This window comes from Lithobates pipiens, unplaced genomic scaffold (genome assembly GCF_037356315.1).
Source record: "Lithobates pipiens isolate NorthernLeopardFrog02 unplaced genomic scaffold, aLitPip1_a1.2 Scaffold_8, whole genome shotgun sequence".
NCBI classification, from domain to species: Eukaryota; Metazoa; Chordata; class Amphibia; order Anura; family Ranidae; genus Lithobates; species Lithobates pipiens.
Genome location: NW_027507903.1, coordinates 90,471,974 through 90,490,158, shown reverse-complemented (window position 1 = coordinate 90,490,158; position 18,185 = coordinate 90,471,974). Strand labels below are relative to the sequence as shown.

At 44.7% G+C, this 18,185-nt stretch overlaps 1 pseudogene; it reads right to left on the bottom strand.

Annotated features, from left to right (window-relative positions):
• Nucleotides 1-779: 779 nt before the first annotated feature.
• On the bottom strand, nucleotides 780-1,301 carry LOC143960713 (large ribosomal subunit protein uL5 pseudogene; annotated as a pseudogene).
• Nucleotides 1,302-18,185: the final 16,884 nt, after the last annotated feature.

Here is an 18,185-nt window from a genome sequence, read left to right as displayed (position 1 = left end):
GAAGGAACAAATGATATGTCTCCTCTCCCCTGACAGAACAGGGACTTGTGTGCTTAAATACACAAATCCCCATGCTGGCTCTCATGCACGTGATTGCGCATAGCCAGCGGCGATCACATCCTCTGGCCATCCGTATTGGGCCCTCTGCCGTGCAGTGCGCGTGTGTGACCAGCGGCGGCGCACGTGCCCCCTCTGGCAGCTTTTAAAGGTGACCCTGTACCGTACGTGTTTTCACGAAGCGGTGCCATGGTGCCGCAGTAAATCTACATGAGACGATTGGAAACTGGTTAAAGAACTCAAAGTTTTAAAGATCTCTAAATGCAGCTGAATAAGTAATTAGGATTGATTTACTAAAGGCAAATAGACTGTTCACTTTGCAAGGAAAAGTGCACTTTGCAAAGTAATCTGCCGCAGAACTTAGTGAATAAGATGTAGCTCTGCTAACTTCCATCATCCAATCATGTACATGCAAAAATGCTTATGTTTCTTTTCCTTGGATGTGATTGGGTATTCTTTGCTTAGAGTAACTTCACCACATTCAATAAGCTCTGGAGTATATTCCCTTGTAAAGTACAATTTCCCTTGCAAAGCGAACAATCTATTTGCCTTACGTAAATCGATTCCATTATGTGCATATGCTTAGACCTGTTCCTTTGATGGGAAGTTCGCCATGTCTTAAATTTGTGAGCTACATTTACAGTATCTCACAAAAATGAGTACACCCCTCACATTTTTGTAATTTTTTTTGTCAGAAATTTTATTGATTTTTTAGAAACTGAAGCAGCTCACTTTCCAAGGAGAATGATGCCATTATACTTCTGCTGGAACCACCGCATGGCCTCCTCTTTGCCAGTTCGATGCTTGGCACCAATGATGCCAGTCTTGCGCTTTTTTTCAGCGATGCTACAGCCTATATGGCCAAGGACCACATAGAAATCCAGATTCCAATGCTTGGGTCATATTTAATCCCCAGATCAATGTGCTCCTGGATACCAAACCCTAAATTTCTTGTTTCAGAGAAGTTATTCTTCATCAGCGCATATTCTCTGACCTTAAGCCCCTTCTCTAAAATCTCTTCTGCTTTGGCTCCTCTGACAGTACAGTGAACTGCAATTTTTTAATATCTCCTAATTCTAAAAGATCTCACAGTGTAACAAGCTTTGGAGTCTGCCCGGTGTCTGCCCTGTGAGCTGCTCCAGCACTTTGGCTGCCCGGGTCAGTCTGTCACTACTCTCTGCAACACAGATATTGAGGCAGAGCTTGCAGATTCTCAGATCACGCATAGGATTTTTTTATTTCTCTGATTTGACATGTCCATTTTTGTAAATATTTTATTATACCTTTTCATGTGACAACACTGAAAAAATGACACTTGGCTACAATGTAAAGTAATGAGTGTACAACTTAACATAACAGTGTAAATTTGCTGTCCCCTCAAAATAACTCACACAGCCATTAATCTCTAAACCGATGGCAGCAAAAGTGAGTACACTTCTAAGTGAAAATGTCCAAATTGGGCCCAATTAACCATTTTACCTTTCCGGTGTCATGTGACTGATTAGTGTTACAAGGCCTCAGGTGTGAATGGGGAGCAGGTGTGTTTAATTTGGTGTTATCGCTCTCACTCTCTCATACTGGCTTCTGAAAGTTCAACATGGCACCTCCTGGCAAAGAACTCTCTGAGGATCTGAAAAAAAGAATTGTTGCTCTACATAAAGATGGCCTAGGCTATAAAAAGATTGCCAAGACCCTAAAACTGAGCTGCAGCAAGGTTTACCAGGACAGAGTCCACTCAGGACAGGCCTTGCCATGGTCGACCAAAGAAGTTGAGTGCATGTGCTCAGCATCATGTCCAGAGGTTGTATTTTGGAAATAGACATATGAGTGCCACCAGCATTGCTGCAGACGTTGAAGGGGTGGGGAGGTCAGCCTATCAGCAATCAGACCATACGCCGCACGCAGCATCAAATTGGTCTGCATGGCTGTCATCCCAGAAGGAAAGATGATGCACAAGGAAGCCTGCAAACAGTTTGCTGAAGACAAGCAGACTAAGGGCATGGATTACAGGAACCATGTCCTGTGGTCTGATGAAACAAAGATAACCTTATTTGGTTCAGTTGGGGCTGCATGAGTGCTGCCGGCACTGGGGAGCTACAGTTCGTTGAGGGAACCATGAATGCCAACATGTACTGTGACATACTGAAGCAGAGTGTGAACCCTTCCCTGCAACCAGTGAAGCTTCGGTGAACTCCATGCCCAAGAGGGTTAAGGCAGTGCTGGAAAATAATGATTGCCACACAAAATATTGACACTTTGGGCCCAATTTGGACATTTTCACTTATGGGTGTACTCACTTTTGTTACCATTGGTTTAGACATTAATGGCTGTGTGTTGAGTTATTTTGAGGGGCCAGAAAATGTACACTGTTATACAAGCTATACACTCACTACCTTACCTTTTAGCAAAGTGTAACTTCTTCAGTGTCGTCACATGAAAGGATATCATAGAATATTTACAAAAATGTGAGGGGTGTACTCACTTTTGTGAGATACTGTAGTTGTGGACCTCATAGAAGTCTTTGGGATTTTTACGAGAACTGACTACCTTTAGAGCATTGCTCTGGAAACAGTAGCATGCTGGTATCCAAATAGTGCACAAACAGCTCTGGATCAAAATAAGAAAATAAGAACCGTAAGTGTTTTACAAATAATTATACTTACCTCAACCCAACCTGGGGAAATCTTTAAAACGTAAGAATTTTTCTTTAGCCACATTGTAAATTTCACTGCCTTCAACAGACCCATAAGTCTTGCCAAAATATTTTCTTTTTGGTCCTGAAAACTTCCAACTTTCAAACAGTATACTTGAGTGAATCAGAAAGACAGCCAGACAGCTAGCATTTTCAGCAGTAACAACTTTCACATTTATCCGGGACAGGTTTCTTTTACATAGGACCATATTAGCATTTGTCTTGGAATTATTCTATGTCTCGAAAACTCAAGTCTGAGTGAAATTTGATTTATTTTTTAAATTACATTTGCGAACCACAAAGATAACTTTTAAATCAATTAAAAACAAAGATTCTTTAAAATGACACCAAACATTATTTGCAAGAAAACATAGCAGGCCATCAATTAACATTATCTGTTATCAGAACTGTATCTGATATCTCTAATAGGGCTAATAGGACATTGTAACAGTGCATTAGTCTTTACTCTGAATCTTGTTAGAAAGAAATTCATGTCAATTTCACCATCATTAACTAATTACAAGATAATTTTGCTTTTTGCTTAACAAAATTATGGTATCATTGAACCATGTTATGCTGTGTCTAGACCCCAAAGTGTGTCATCAACAAAAGAGAAAAATAGTACTTTAATATTAAATAACACTCTGTCATTAAATCTAGTAAGTGCATGTTGCACATTAATTAGAGCAGAACACAAATATTAAGAGATATGACGTATCTGTCAAGTTTATAAAGAAACCATTGTTCCCCTACTTTGGGAAATCATTTCCTCAATATAAAAAGATAAACATTGCAGTATTTGTTAGGCCGCGTACACACGGGCGGACTGTTCGCCCAACCTTGTCCGCTGAACAGTGTTTGGGCGGACAGTCCGCTCGTGTGTGGGCTTTCAGCGGACAGTTTCAGCGGACAGTTGGACGGACAAAGTCTTTCGGAAATTCCGAAAAACTGTCCGCTGAAACTGTGTTTGAGCGAACAGTCCGCCCGTGTGTGGGCCTGTCCGCTGTACTTTCGAAATGAGCGGACTGTTCCCGCTCGGAAAGTCCGCCCATTTCGAGCGCGTGTACAGGTAGGCGGGGCCCGCGAAGGAGACGTCGCGGGCTCCGCCGCCTGGAATGGGCTTAAAGGGGAACCCCAACGCCGAAAAAAATCGGCGTGGGGGTTCCCCCCAAGTCCACACCAGACCCTTGTCCGAGCACGCTACCCGGCCGGCCAGGAAAGGGGGGCGAGCGAGCGCGCCCCCCCTCCTGAGCCGTACCAGGCCGCGTGCCCTCAACATGGGGGGTGCCTTGGGGAAGGGGGGGGCCGCGCGGCCCCCCCACCCCAAAGCACCTTGTCCCCATGTTGATGAGGACAAGGGCCTCTTCCCGACAACCCTGGCCGTTGGTTGTCGGGGTCTGCGGGCGGGGGGCTTATCGGAATCCGGGAGCCCCCTTTAAGAAGGGGGCCCCCGGATACCGGCCCCCCACCCTATGTGAATGAGTATGGGGTACAATGTACCCCTACCCATTCACCTGTGAAATAAAGTACAAATAAAAACACAACACAGGGGGAAAAAATATTTTATTGCACAGCCGGGGGTCTTCCGTCTTCGGGGGTCTTCTCGCCGGACTCCTCCGCTATGTGTGTGTAGCTCTTTTGCCAGCGGAGGAGTCCGGCTTTCTTCCTCCCCGCCGCCGGCCTCTTCTCCCGACTTCGGGGGTCTTGTCCCCCTCTTCGGTTCTTCTGCCGGGCCACCGCGCCTGGTCCGGTGGCCCGGTCTTCTGTCGCCGTCGCCGCCTTCCGTTCTTGTTCTTCTTCTTGTTCTTCTTGTTCTTCTCCAGGCGATGTTGACTCGACGAGCTCTCCGGCCGGAATGCCGGGGACGCGCTGTGCGGTCACTTATATAGTGACAATGGGGCGGGGTCACATGGTATATGTCACATGGGTTGGTCACATGGGTTGATGTCACATGGGGACTATGACATCGTAAGGGGGCGGGGTCACCATGTGACATCAACCCATGTGACATATACCATGTGACCCCGCCCCATTGTCACTATATAAGTCACAGCGCAGGGCGGCTCTGGCATTCCGGCCGGAGGGAGCGACGTGTCAACATCGCCTGGAGAAGAACAAGAAGAACAAGAAGAAGAACACGAACGGAAGGCGGCGACGGCGACAGAAGACCGGGCCACCGCCTGTAAAAGAGCTACAAGAAGGCGCGGTGGCCCGGCAGAAGAACCGAAGGCGGCGACAGAAGAACGGAAGACGGCGACAGAAGACCGGGCCACCGGACCAGGCGCGGTGGCCCGGCAGAAGAACCGAAGAGGGGGACAAGACCCCCGAAGTCGGGAGAAGAGGCCGGCGGCGGGGAGGAAGAAAGCCGGACTCCTCCGCTGGCAAAAGAGCTACACACACATAGCGGAGGAGTCCGGCGAGAAGACCCCCGAAGACGGAAGACCCCCGGCTGTGCAATAAAATATTTTTTCCCCCTGTGTTGTGTTTTTATTTGTACTTTATTTCACAGGTGAATGGGTAGGGGTACATTGTACCCCATACTCATTCACATAGGGTGGGGGGCCGGTATCCGGGGGCCCCCTTCTTAAAGGGGGCTCCCGGATTCCGATAAGCCCCCCGCCCGCAGACCCCGACAACCAACGGCCAGGGTTGTCGGGAAGAGGCCCTTGTCCTCATCAACATGGGGACAAGGTGCTTTGGGGTGGGGGGGCCGCGGGGCCCCCCCTTCCCCAAGGCACCCCCCCATGTTGAGGGCACGCGGCCTGGTACGGCTCAGGAGGGGGGGGCGCGCTCGCTCGCCCCCCTTTCCTGGCCGGCCGGGTAGCGTGCTCGGACAAGGGTCTGGTGTGGACTTGGGGGGAACCCCCACGCCGATTTTTTTCGGCGTTGGGGTTCCCCTTTAAGCCCATTCCAGGCGGCGGAGCCCGCGACGTCTCCTTCGCGGGCCCCGCCTACCTGTACACGCGCTCGAAATGGGCGGATTTGCCTCCTCCTTACGTGGGCGAGTCCGTTCATTTCAAAAGTTGAGCGAACTGTTTGCCCAACCTTGTTCGTCAAACAGTCCGCTCGTGTGTGGGCAAGTCCGCTCATGCAAATTTTGAGCGGACTGTTTGACAAACTGTTTGCCGAACAAGGTTGGGCGAACAGTCCGCGCGTGTGTACGCGGCCTTACCCTCTAACTCTCTCTGAGCACTTATTTTTTTTGTTGGGGGTGGGGGGTTAATTGTTTTTCATTACAGTACATTTTTACTTAAACAGTATTATTTCGGATTGCCAAATTAAATTAATTCCCAAATAAACTTAATTTACAAACCCAAATAGGGCCCATGTAACATACACTTATATCTGTACACTTAAATGTATCCTGTTCATGCTCACCTTAGTGTCACAATGTTATTAATAATGCTATTACTCACAGAATCACAGATCAAATAATTCACGTTGTTTGAAATGATATAACCACTAAGGCAGGCCATATATTATATCAAAATAGTGACGATTCCCCCATTCGCCCGCGCGATGGATGTGGATGGGGGAATAACTTTGGCAGTGTTATTATGTTCTCAAAGTGACCTTTGGCAGTGGGCAGTTGTTAAAAGTATATCTAAAAAACAGAGCATAAATGTAATGTATTGTAGCTTACCAGTTCTTAGATGAGATGGCTGCATTTGTTTTTTTTATTTGTTTTTTTTCTCTTTGCCTTTAGTTGCACCTGGTAATTCCAACTATGGAAAACCACACTTCTTGGCTTAAGGTGACAATACTTACTTGCAGCATCTAAAGAGGGCACCAAGCCAAAATTAACAATTATTTCTGTACTGGCTTAAAATGTTCAGACTGAAAAATAAAAATGAATGCAGCCACCTTGTCTAAAGACCGGTATGCTGCAATATATTCAGCCTTTCTTCTTGTGTTTAAATGTCTTCTTAAGCGATTGTAAATTGAGTCATTGCCTACTCTGGTGACTAATCCAGAAAACTCAATATTTATATCAAAACAACAACAAACATATGGAAGCAAATGCTCATAAAATGTAAAAAATGTCTGTTAACGGTAACCACTGCAATACAAATTCCAAATTTGCGCATTGAAAGTATATATTTTCATTTTAACCACTTTCAGACCGGACCATTTTGCTGGTAAATGACCAGAGGTCTTTTTACACTTTGGCACTGCGCTGCTTTAACTGGTAATTGCGCGGTCATGCAATGTTGTACCCAAACAAAATTTGCGTCCTTTTCTTCCCACAAATAGAGCTTTCTTTTGATGGTATTTGATTGCCTCTGCGATTTTTATTTTTTGCGATATAAACGTAAAAAGACCGCAAATTTTGAAAAAAAATGATATTTTCTACTTTTTGTTATTAGAAAAATCCAATAAACTCAATTTTAGTCATACATTTAGGCCAAAATGTATTCAGCCACATGTCTTTGGTAAAAAAAAAGTCAATAATTGTATATTTATTGGTTTGCGCAAAAGTTGTCACATCTACAAACTAAGGTACGTTTTCTGGAATTTACGCAGCTTTTAGTTTACGACTGCCTATCTCATTTCTTGAGGTGCTAAAATGACAGGGCAGTACAAAACCCCCCCAAATGACCCCATTTTGGAAAGTAGACCCCCTAAGGAAATTGATAAGAGGCATGTTGAGCCCATTGAATATTTTATTTTTTTGCCTCAAGCGATTGAATAATGACAAAAAAAAAAATTTTATTTTTTTTTTACACAAAGTTGTCACTAAATGATATATTGCTCACACATGCTATGGGCGTATGTGAAATGACACCCCAAAATAAATTCTGCTGCTTCTCCTGAGTACGGGGATACCACATATGTGGGACTTTTTGGGAGCCTAGCCGCGTACAGGGCCCCGAAAACCAAGCACCGCCTTCAGGCTTTCTAAGGGCGTAAATTTTTGATTTCACGCCTCACTACCTATTACAGTTTTGAAGGCCATAAAATGCCAAGATGGCACAAAACCCCCACAAATGACCCCATTTTAGAAAGTAGACACCCCAAGCTATTTGCTGAGAGGCATGTTGAGTCCATGGAATATTTTATATTTTGCCACAAGTTGCGGGAAAATTACAAACTTTTTTTTTTTTTTTTTTTTTTTCACAAAGTTGTCACTAAATGATATATTGCTCATGCATGCCATGGGCATATGTGAAATGACACCCCAAAATAAATTCTGCTGCTTCTCCTGAGTACGGGGATACCACACATGTGGGACTTTTTGGGAGCCTAGCCGCGTACGGGGCCCCGAAAACCAAGCACCGCCTTCAGGCTTTCTAAGGGCGTAATTTTTTGAGTTCACTTCTCACTACCTATTACAGTTTTGAAGGCCATAAAATGCCAAGATGGCACAAAACCCCCACAAATGACCCCATTTTAGAAAGTAGACACCCCAAGCTATTTGCTGAGAGGCATGTTGAGTCCATGGAATATTTTATATTTTGCCACAAGTTGCGGGAAAATTACAAACTTTTTTTTTTTTCACAAAGTTGTCACTAAATGATATATTGCTCACGCATGCCATGGGCATATGTGAAATGACACCCCAAAATAAATTCTGCTGCTTCTCCTGAGTACGGGGATACCACATATGTGGGACTTTTTGGGAGCCTAGCCGCGTACGGGGCCCCAAAAACCAAGCACCGCCTTCAGGCTTTCTAAGGGCGTTACAGTTTTGAAGGCCATAAAATGCCAAGATGGCACAAACCCCCCCCCCCCCCCCAATGACCCCATTTTAGAAAGTAGACACCCCTAAATTTAGGGGTACACTAGTGAGACTAGGTAATAAATGGCGGGTGCCCTGAAACTATAAAAAAATAACTAACCAACCAGCGTCACCTGTAACAGTTATATGGTGATCACTGGTGAAAGGGTTAACTAGGGGGCAATCAGGGGGCTTTATGCGGTAGTATATGGGGGTCCCTGGCGCTATAAAAAGCTGCGGCGAACCTAAATACCTACCTGCCTAACTAGCGTCACCTGTGACACTAATACAGCGATCAGAAAAACGATCGCTTATTAGGCTGGGTTCACACTGGAGCGATGCGGGAACGCCACGAATGCGCGGCGGGTTCCCGCATCGCATGCCTCCCGGCGGCAGTTCACACTGCCCTATGCGAACTGCTGGGAGTGTCAGTGAAATGTTAATGACACCCCCAGATCAGTTCGCATATCGCAGTGCGATCTGCAAACTTGGATCGCATGGTGTGAACACCCATGCGATCCGATTCTGCTGCGGACCAAAAAAAGGGTCCCGTGCGAGTTTGCGGCGGGTGCGGCGGGTGCGACACGAATTCAGCCATACTATCTGTATAGCTGAACTCGAATCGCACAGAGATCGGATGTGATTTGCACTGCAGTGCGGTGCGAATCACATCCGTTCTCATAAACCGCTGCAATGTGAACCCAGCCTTAGTGACACTGGCGACGGGGGGTGATCACGGGGTTAAACCTTTATTGGGGGGGTTAGGGGGGTACCTTAGAACTAAAGGGGGCTAACCCTAACTGCCCTAACAGTTATTAGTCACAAATGACACCTGCCGGGTGATCAGGGGGTTAAACCTTTATTAGGTAATAAATGGCGGGTGCCCTGAAACTATAAAAAAATAACTAACCAACCAGCGTCACCTGTAACAGTTATATGGTGATCACTGGTGAAAGGGTTAACTAGGGGGCAATCAGGGGGCTTTATGCGGTAGTATATGGGGGTCCCTAGCGCTATAAAAAGCTGCGGCGAACCTAAATACCTACCTGCCTAACTAGCGTCACCTGTGACACTAATACGGCGATCAGAAAAATGATCGCTTATTAGGCTGGGTTCACACTGGAGCGATGCGGAAACGCCGCGAATCCGCGGCGGGTTCCCGCATCGCATGCCTCCCGGCGGCAGTTCACACTGCCCTATGCGAACTGCTGGGAGTGTCAGTGAAATGTTACTGACACCCCCAGATCAGTTCGCATATCGCAGTGCGATCTGCAAACTCGGATCGCATGGTGTGAACACCCATGCGATCCGATTCTGCTGCGGGCCAAAAAAAGGGTCCCGTGCGAATTTGCGGCGGGTGCGGCGGGTGTGGCGGGTGCGGCGGGTGCGGCGAATGGCTGAACTCGAATCGCACAGAGATCGGATGTGATTTGCACTGCAGTGCGGTGCGAATCACATTCGTTCTCATAAACCGCTGCAATGTGAACCCATCCTTAGTGACACTGGCGACGGGGGGTGATCACGGGGTTAAACCTTTATTGGGGGGGTTAGGGGGGTACATTAGAACTAAAGGGGGCTAACCCTAACTGCCCTAACAGTTATTACAGTCACAAATGACACCAATGCAAAAAAAAAAAAAAAAAAAAAATAAATGACATTGGTGTCACTGTGACTGGGGGGCAGGGGTAATTGGGGGGGTGATCGGGGGGTAAAGGGGGGGTGTGAGTGTGCCTGGCATGTTCTACTGTGTGTGGGATGTGTTGGTGCAACTCACTGATCCGCTCTCCTCCGTGTCGGAACGAAAAATACCGACACGGAGGAGAGAATACATCACTTCCTCTCCTGTGTTTACATTACAGGAGAGGAAGTGATGTCACCGGGGATTTCCATTCGTCGGGAGCGATCGCGAGGGGGTGGCCATGAATGAATGGCCGTCCCCTCGTCCGGGATCGCTCCCGAACGAAAACCGACCGCCGCAGGCACCGGGCGGGGGCCCGATCGGGCCCCCGACCCGCGGGAGGCAAAGGACGTACATGTATGTGCTTATGCCTGCCCGTGCCATTCTGCCGACGTACATCGGCGTGCGGCGGTCGGCAAGTGGTTAAGTAACAGCAGCTAACAAATAAACAAGACCATTATGATGTAAGACAATGGTCAGTATTTGACATTATTCTAATCCAGACAGCATCTGCATGTACACAAAGAGGCGAGGATGCTCCTCCACTTCACTAACGATCAGAATTCCGAGCCAGGGATTTGACAGTTGCCATTAGTCCCTCTTGCAATGTACCCTATGCCTGTTGAGGGAATATGGCCTGGTATGGTTCCGTGGGGAGGAACACACTTCTTTTGACTATAATCCCGCATTGTTGGATTAGGGTCTGGTATAGATATTTAAGGGAATGCTACTTTTTTGTTTTTGACACAGGGTTCCCCTTTAAGGGGAATCCCCCTTTTTGATATTTTACAGCAAACTGGACAATTAAAAAAAAAATGTTATCCTATGCAGGTACCAATGCATGAATTTCTCAGTGCCTTTTATAATTTGTTAGCTTTACTGTTATGCTTATCTCCCAAATGAATAACCTGTGAGGCTCCAGACCTTGGGCACTGCAAAAATGCTTTTTCACAAAAACTTCAAATATTTGTTGCAAATGGCATAAATGCCTTACCTATCATACTGTGTAGCATCTGGGCCAACTATACAGTACCTTGAAAAAGTATTCATACCCCTTAAAATTTTCCACATTTTGTCATGTTATAACCGGAAACATAAATGTATTTTTTAGGGATTTTATGTGTTAGACCAATACAAAGTGGCACATCGTTGTGAAGTTAAGGGAAAATCATAAATGGTTTTCAAAATTGTTTACAAATAAATATCTGAAAAGTTTGGTGTGCATTTGTATTCAGCCCCTTTACAGTGATACTCCTATGTTCAATCCATCAAACCCGAAAATGGAAAGAGTATGGCACAACTGCAAACCTACCAAGACATCACCATCCACTTAAGCTGACAGGCCAAGCAAGGAAAGCATTAATCAGAGAAGCAGCCCAGAGGCTCAAGGTAACTCTGGAAGAGCTGCAGAGATCCACAGCTCAGGTGGGAGAATCTGTCCACAGGACAACTATTGGTCATGCACTTTGCAAATCTGGCTTTTATGGAAGAGTGTCAAGAAGAAAGCCATTGTTGAAAAACAACCATAAGAAGTTCCGTTTGCAGTTTGCGAGAAGCCATGTGGGGGACACAGCAAACACGTGAAAAAAGAAGGTGCTCTGGTCAGGTGAGACCAAAATTTTACTTTTTGGCCTAAAAGCAAAATGCTGTGTGGCGGAAAACTAACACTGCACATCACCCTGAATACACCATCTCCAGCGTGAAACATGGTGGTGGCAGCATCATGTTGTGGGAATGTTTTTCTTTAGCAGGGACAGAGTTGATGGAAAGATGGATGGAGCCAAATACAGGGAAATCTTAAAAGAAAGCCTGTTAGAGTCTGCAAAAATACTTGAGGCTGGGGCAGAGGTTCACCTTCCAGCAGGACAACGACCACAAACAGCCAGAGCTACAATGGAATGGTTTATATCAAAGCATATTCATGTGTAGGAATGAGCCGAAACACCCTCTGGTTTGGTTTGCACCAGAACATACTGAATAAGCCAAAAATTTGGAAAAACACACGAACACGAACGAACATGAACATGAAAAATCAAAAGTGTTCATTTTAAAAGCTTATATGCAAGTTATTGTCATAACAAGAGTTTGGGGACATGGGTCCTGCCCCAAGGGACATGTATCAATGCAATTTTTTTTTTAAACGCACCATTTTTTTGGGAACAGTGATATTTTTAATGCTTAGGCCCCTTTCACACTAGGGTGGTTTTCAGGTGCTACAGCGCTAAAAATAGCAACTGTATAGTGCCTGAAAAAAATGGCCCCTTTCACTCCAGTGTGAAAGCCGAAGGGCTTTCACACTGGAGCGGTGTGCTGGCAGGATGGTGAAAAAAGTCCTCCTAGCTGCATCTTTGGAGTGGTGAAAGGAGCGGTGTATTCACCTCTCCTAAACCGCTCCTACCCATTGAAATCAATAGGGTAGCGTGGCTATACCGCTGGCAAAGTGCCGCTGCAGCGGCGCTTTGCGGGCGATTTTAACCCCTTTTCGGCCACTAGCGGGGGTTAAAACTGTCCGCTAGAGGCCGCATACCGCTGCTAAAATGACGGTAAAGCACAGCTAAAAAAAAGCGGCGCTTTACTGCCGATGCCTGCACCACCCCAGTGTGAAAGGGGCCTTAAAGTGAAACATTAAAAATGAAATATTCCTTTAAATATCGTGTCTGGGGGTGGCTTTAGTATGCCTATAATTTGGCACATTTTTCCTGTATTTAGAACAGTACCACAGCAAAATGACATTTCTTAAGGAACATTTTTAATTTAAAACTGATTGAACTGTAAGTAATTGTCGGGTCTTCGCAATATAGATAAAACTCATTGAACAAAAGAGCCTGGGACTCCCCCCCAGTCCATTACCAGACCCTTTGGGTCTGGTATGAATATTAAGGGGAACCCCAAACCAATATTTAAAAAAAATTGCATGGAGTCCCCCTAAAATTTATACCAGGCCCTTCAGGACTGATATGGAAATTAAGGAGAACCCTGCACCAAAAAATGGCATAAGGGTCCCCCCAAAATCCATACCAGACCCTAATCTGAGCACGCAACCTGTCAGGCTGCAGGAAAAGAGGGGGGAGGAGAGAGCGTCCCCCTCCTGAACCATACCAAGCCACATGCCCTCAACATGGGGAGGCTGCTTTGGGGTCTAACCCCAAAGCACCTTGTCCCCATGTTGATGGGGACAAGGGCCTCATCCCCACAACCCTTGCCCGGTGGTTGTGATCGTATGCGGGCAGGGGGACTTATCGGAATCTGGAAGCCCCCTTTAACAAGGGGACCCCCAGATACCAGCCTCCCCCCATGTGAATTGGTAATGGGGTACATTGTACCCCTACCATTTCACAAAAAATGTGTCAACAATGGTAAAAAAGACAATAGACAGCTTGGGACAAGTCTTTTGTTAAAAAATATAGAAAAATAAAAATGTCCTGCGATGCAAATTCACCCTGCCCTATACACTGAAAAATAAAAAAAATAAAAAAGCCTGCAACCGTTCCGCCTCCATGGGAGGCTCCCGCCGACTGATGCTTCTTCTCTGTGACACTTCTTATATAACTGAGGGTGGGGCTATCCGGTATTGTAAACGGGTTACCCCACCCCTCTCTGACATCACGGGGAAGCCACAGGGAAGCCTCCAGCTTCCAGATTCCGATAAGACCCCCACCCACATCCCCCCACAACCACTGGGCAGGGGTTGTGGGGACAAGGTGCTTTGGGGTCAGACCCCAAAGCACCCTCCCCATGTTGAGGGCATGTGACCTGGTACAGTTCAGGAGGGGGGGCACTCTCTCATCCCCCCTCTTTTCCTGCAGTCTGCCAGGTTGTATGCTCGGAAAAAGGTCTGGTATGGATTTCGGGGGACCCCTATGCCATTTTTTTTATTTGGCGCAGGGTTTCCCTTAAAATCCATACCAGCCCTGAAGGGTCTGTTATGGATTTCGGGTGGACCCCACACCATTTTATTTTATATGGCGCAGAATTTCCCTTAATTTCCATATCAGACCTGAAGGGCCTGGTATGGATCTTAGGGGGACCCTTACGCAATTTTTTTATTTTTTGTTCGGGGTTCCCCTTAATATTCATACCAGAAGCAAAGGGCCTGGTAATGGATGGGGAACCCATGCTCTTTTTTTCAATGAGTTGTATTTATATGTAATTATTCAATACAGCTGCAAACAGTTTTAAATGACAATTTTTCCTTTAGAAATGTAATTTGGCTGTGGTACTGTTCTAAACATGGGAAAAGTGTGCCACTGTACAGGCATACTATAGACACCCCCCCGGCACGAATAAAGGAATATTTCATTTGTATTGTTTCACTTTAAAACAAATCACTCCTCCCAAAAAAACAGAAGTTTTTTAAAAATTGTTTTGCATTGATACATGTCCCCTGGGGCAGGACCCAGGTCCCCAAACACTTTTTATGACAATAACTTGCATATAAGCCTTTAAAATTAGCACTTTTGATTTTTCATATTAGTGCCCCATAGACTTTAATGGTGTTCCTGCGGCTTTTGAATTTGCTGCGAACACCACATATTGTGTTCATGTGTTATTCATGTGTTAGAATGGGCCAGTCAAAGTCCAGACCTAAATCCAGTTGAGAATCTGTGGCAATACTTGAAAATTGCCGTTCACAAACGCTCTCCATCCAATCTGACAGAGCATGAGTTATTTTGCAAAGAAAAATGGGTAAACATTTTACTCTCTAGAGGTGCCAAGCTGGTAGAGACATCCCCAAAATGTCTTGCAGCTGTAATTGCAGGGAAAGGTGGTTCTACAAAGGATTTACTGGGGGGGCTGAATACAAATGCAAATCACACGTTTCAGATATAAAAAAAAAATTTATTTAATTCACCATTTTAATTTTACTTCACAATTATGTGCCACTTTGTGTCGGTCTATCAAATAAAATCCCATTTAAATAAATTTACATTTTTGGCTGTAAAATGAAAATTTCAAGGGGTATGAATATTTTCAAGGCACTGTAGCTAATGCAATGCAGATATTAGAGTCGTTTTAGAATAAACACTTTTTCTGGTCTCACTATCTTGTTCAGCAGGCCTCATAGTTTAAGAATTATTGCTCTATACTGTAGGTTTGTAAGATACATACATTGGCTTAAGACATGTCTGAAGAGGGGAGGCATTGTCTTAAAGCTGAAAGTTGCTATTTGCGTAATGGACACGCAACAGTATATTAAGGGAAAAAAGCGTTATGTTGTCTTTTTATATTTAACAGCATAACATGTTTACTTAACTAGTATACAACACTATGTTCAATGTTGCAATAACTGAAAGCAACAAAACAAATTATCGTTCATAGTATTTACTGCTCTGGATAAATAAGATATGACTAATAGCTACTGAGTTTTTGCTATAGCCATTGTTTTTTGGGCATATTTAGTAAACGCATAAGTGAGTTCCATAGTGTAATTTTAAAAGACAAGTAATATTTCTACATACTGCATATAACTGCGTAAAGATTGTATGTATTAAAATATTTTAACCACATGTTAACAGAGACTACAGGATTGCTGAGTGGCTGTCAGCTTCTAGCGTTTGTGACCTGATCCTGTACTTCCTGGCTTGCCTTGACCCTGCATGTTCCTGATACCTAATTACTGATTCTGGCTTATGACCTGACCCTGCCTTCTGCCTGGTAGTTTGGTACCTTCCCTGGCCTAACATTGACCCCAGCCTGGCCCTGATTCTGCTTTGATTTATGATTCTACACCTCTGCTGCCCGGCTAAGACCCACTCCTGCCTGCCTGACCACCTGAGATCCTGCATCCGCCTGCTTGCAAACCTGCTTACTGCCTGCTATTCCTGTTACAGTGCCTCCGCATCTGCCAGAATTGGCCTGCTGGCCAGCCTGCTTCCTGCCTGTGGTTCCACACCTGCTGCTATGTCTCATCATCAGTCCACCTGCTGCTTAGCACCTGCTGGCCAGAATCTCCTACAAGGCATCCATGCCCTGTTATATCCTATCATAACCTCCAGGAGAAGCAGGACAGGAGGTTTAAGGGGAAGGTCTCTCATCAGTTTGGCCTCAACCAGGTATGTGAAAGGAGCTCCAGCTGACAGTGTGGATATGGCAGCAGTCTTGGACCAAATGCAGATGCCACTGTGTTTGATCCCATACACACTTAACAAATATGCAACCTATGTAGATATTTGTAATGATATTACTTATTTCCCTGAGGAAGTCACAAGGTATGTGACGTAATGCGTAGGACGCAAGCACGCAACCGGAAGTAATTGATGCAAACCGGAAGTCGTTACTGCCGATTGGAAGTAAACATCGCAATACCGGAAGTAACATAGGTGGTGGCAGTGAACGCTTATGTACCATTTGTCTGGCCAGTTTATTTTATATACAATGTAAGCAGCCATTTTTAAAGTTTAATAAATTTGTCTGTTATTTGGGCAATACACTGTTAGAGTTTCATTCATCTTTACATATGGATACTGCCAATCTACACAAGCACCCACTCCGTATTCTTAGTGGATGCTCACCTCTGCATTTGGTACATCTGTCCATATGGATCCAAGGGCCCTCATAGACAGCTAAGGCATTTATCCAAGGCACTTTATAAAGCCCATGAGGTAAGAGCACTGATAGCACCAGTGGAATTGTGATCAACGTTTGGCAGTGGGAACCTTGTCGGCAAGAGCACATTCATTCCCTCGGATATTATTGAACTATTGTTGGTTGACATCATTTTTCCGCTTTTGAAGCACTTTACATCAAATTGATAAAGGAGGCCATGCTCTCCAAAACATTTTGTTGTTGCGCCGATTCTTCTTTGCTTGTGAGTGCATTTTTACTTAAGTTTTATTACAAAATAAAATGTATTGCACTAGGCCTGTGAGCTCTTCTTTTCTGTTTGTATGTTTGCAGTTTCCAGCGCTCACTGGTTATGAGAGCAGCAAGGTTGTGGTGCTATTGAAGATAAACCCTTTCAAGGCTGCAGCCACATTGAACTTTGTACAGGTCTCCCTCTTTGTGCAGGTCACTGGTGGCATTAGTGCAAGTACTGGCATATACTGTAGGTGTATTATGGACACAAATGGAAGGGGGCATGAGTGAGCATGCATGAGTACCCCTTGCTATATATATATATATATATATATATATATATATATATATATATATATATATATTTGTTAAATATATTTGTTAAATCATAACTGGAGACATCCTTGAATCATAACCAGCAGGAGAAATCCCTAAATAATATCCAACAAAAAACACCCCTGAATCCTAATCAGCTGGATAGATCCCTTAAGCATAGTCAACTGGAGACATCCCTGAATCAAAACCAACTGGAGACTTCCCTGAATTATAGCAAACCAGAGACACCCATGAATCATAACCAACTGGAGATATCCCTAAATCATAAACAACTGGAAACGTCCCTGAATGCTAATGAAATGTAGGTATCCCTGAATTGTAACCAACTAGCGACATTCCTGAATTCTAACCAACAGGAAGCATCCCCTAATCATAACCAATGGCAGGCATCCATAAATCATAAACAACTGAACACCTCCCTAAATCATGCTAAATTGTGTTTTCCTGAATATTGAATCATAGGCAACTCAAGAGATCCCTGAATGGCATTATTCTTGAATAATAGCCAACTCAGGACATCCTAAAACCATAGCCAAGTGCAACAACCACTAACAACCACTAACCACAAACATTCTTGTATCATAACCAATTGGAGGCATCCTTGCATGATCAGAGTAAGCATTTTCAGTGTCTTATAGAATATTTACTATTTTATATACTAAGTATTGAATAAACTTACCAAGGCCTTATTCAAATCAATAAAGATAAAGATTTGTTCTAAGGTCTCATAGCAGTGAAACATAATGGTATCAAATGCATTTAACTTTTTATTCCGTTATAAAACTTTCATCTTTATAAGTTTGGTTCATAGACTAAACAAACATTTACAATTTTATGCTTTTCAAGGAACATTGGATTTTACCGTTGCAAGCAAAATGGAAATAACTGCATAGTGATCTCTTGCATAA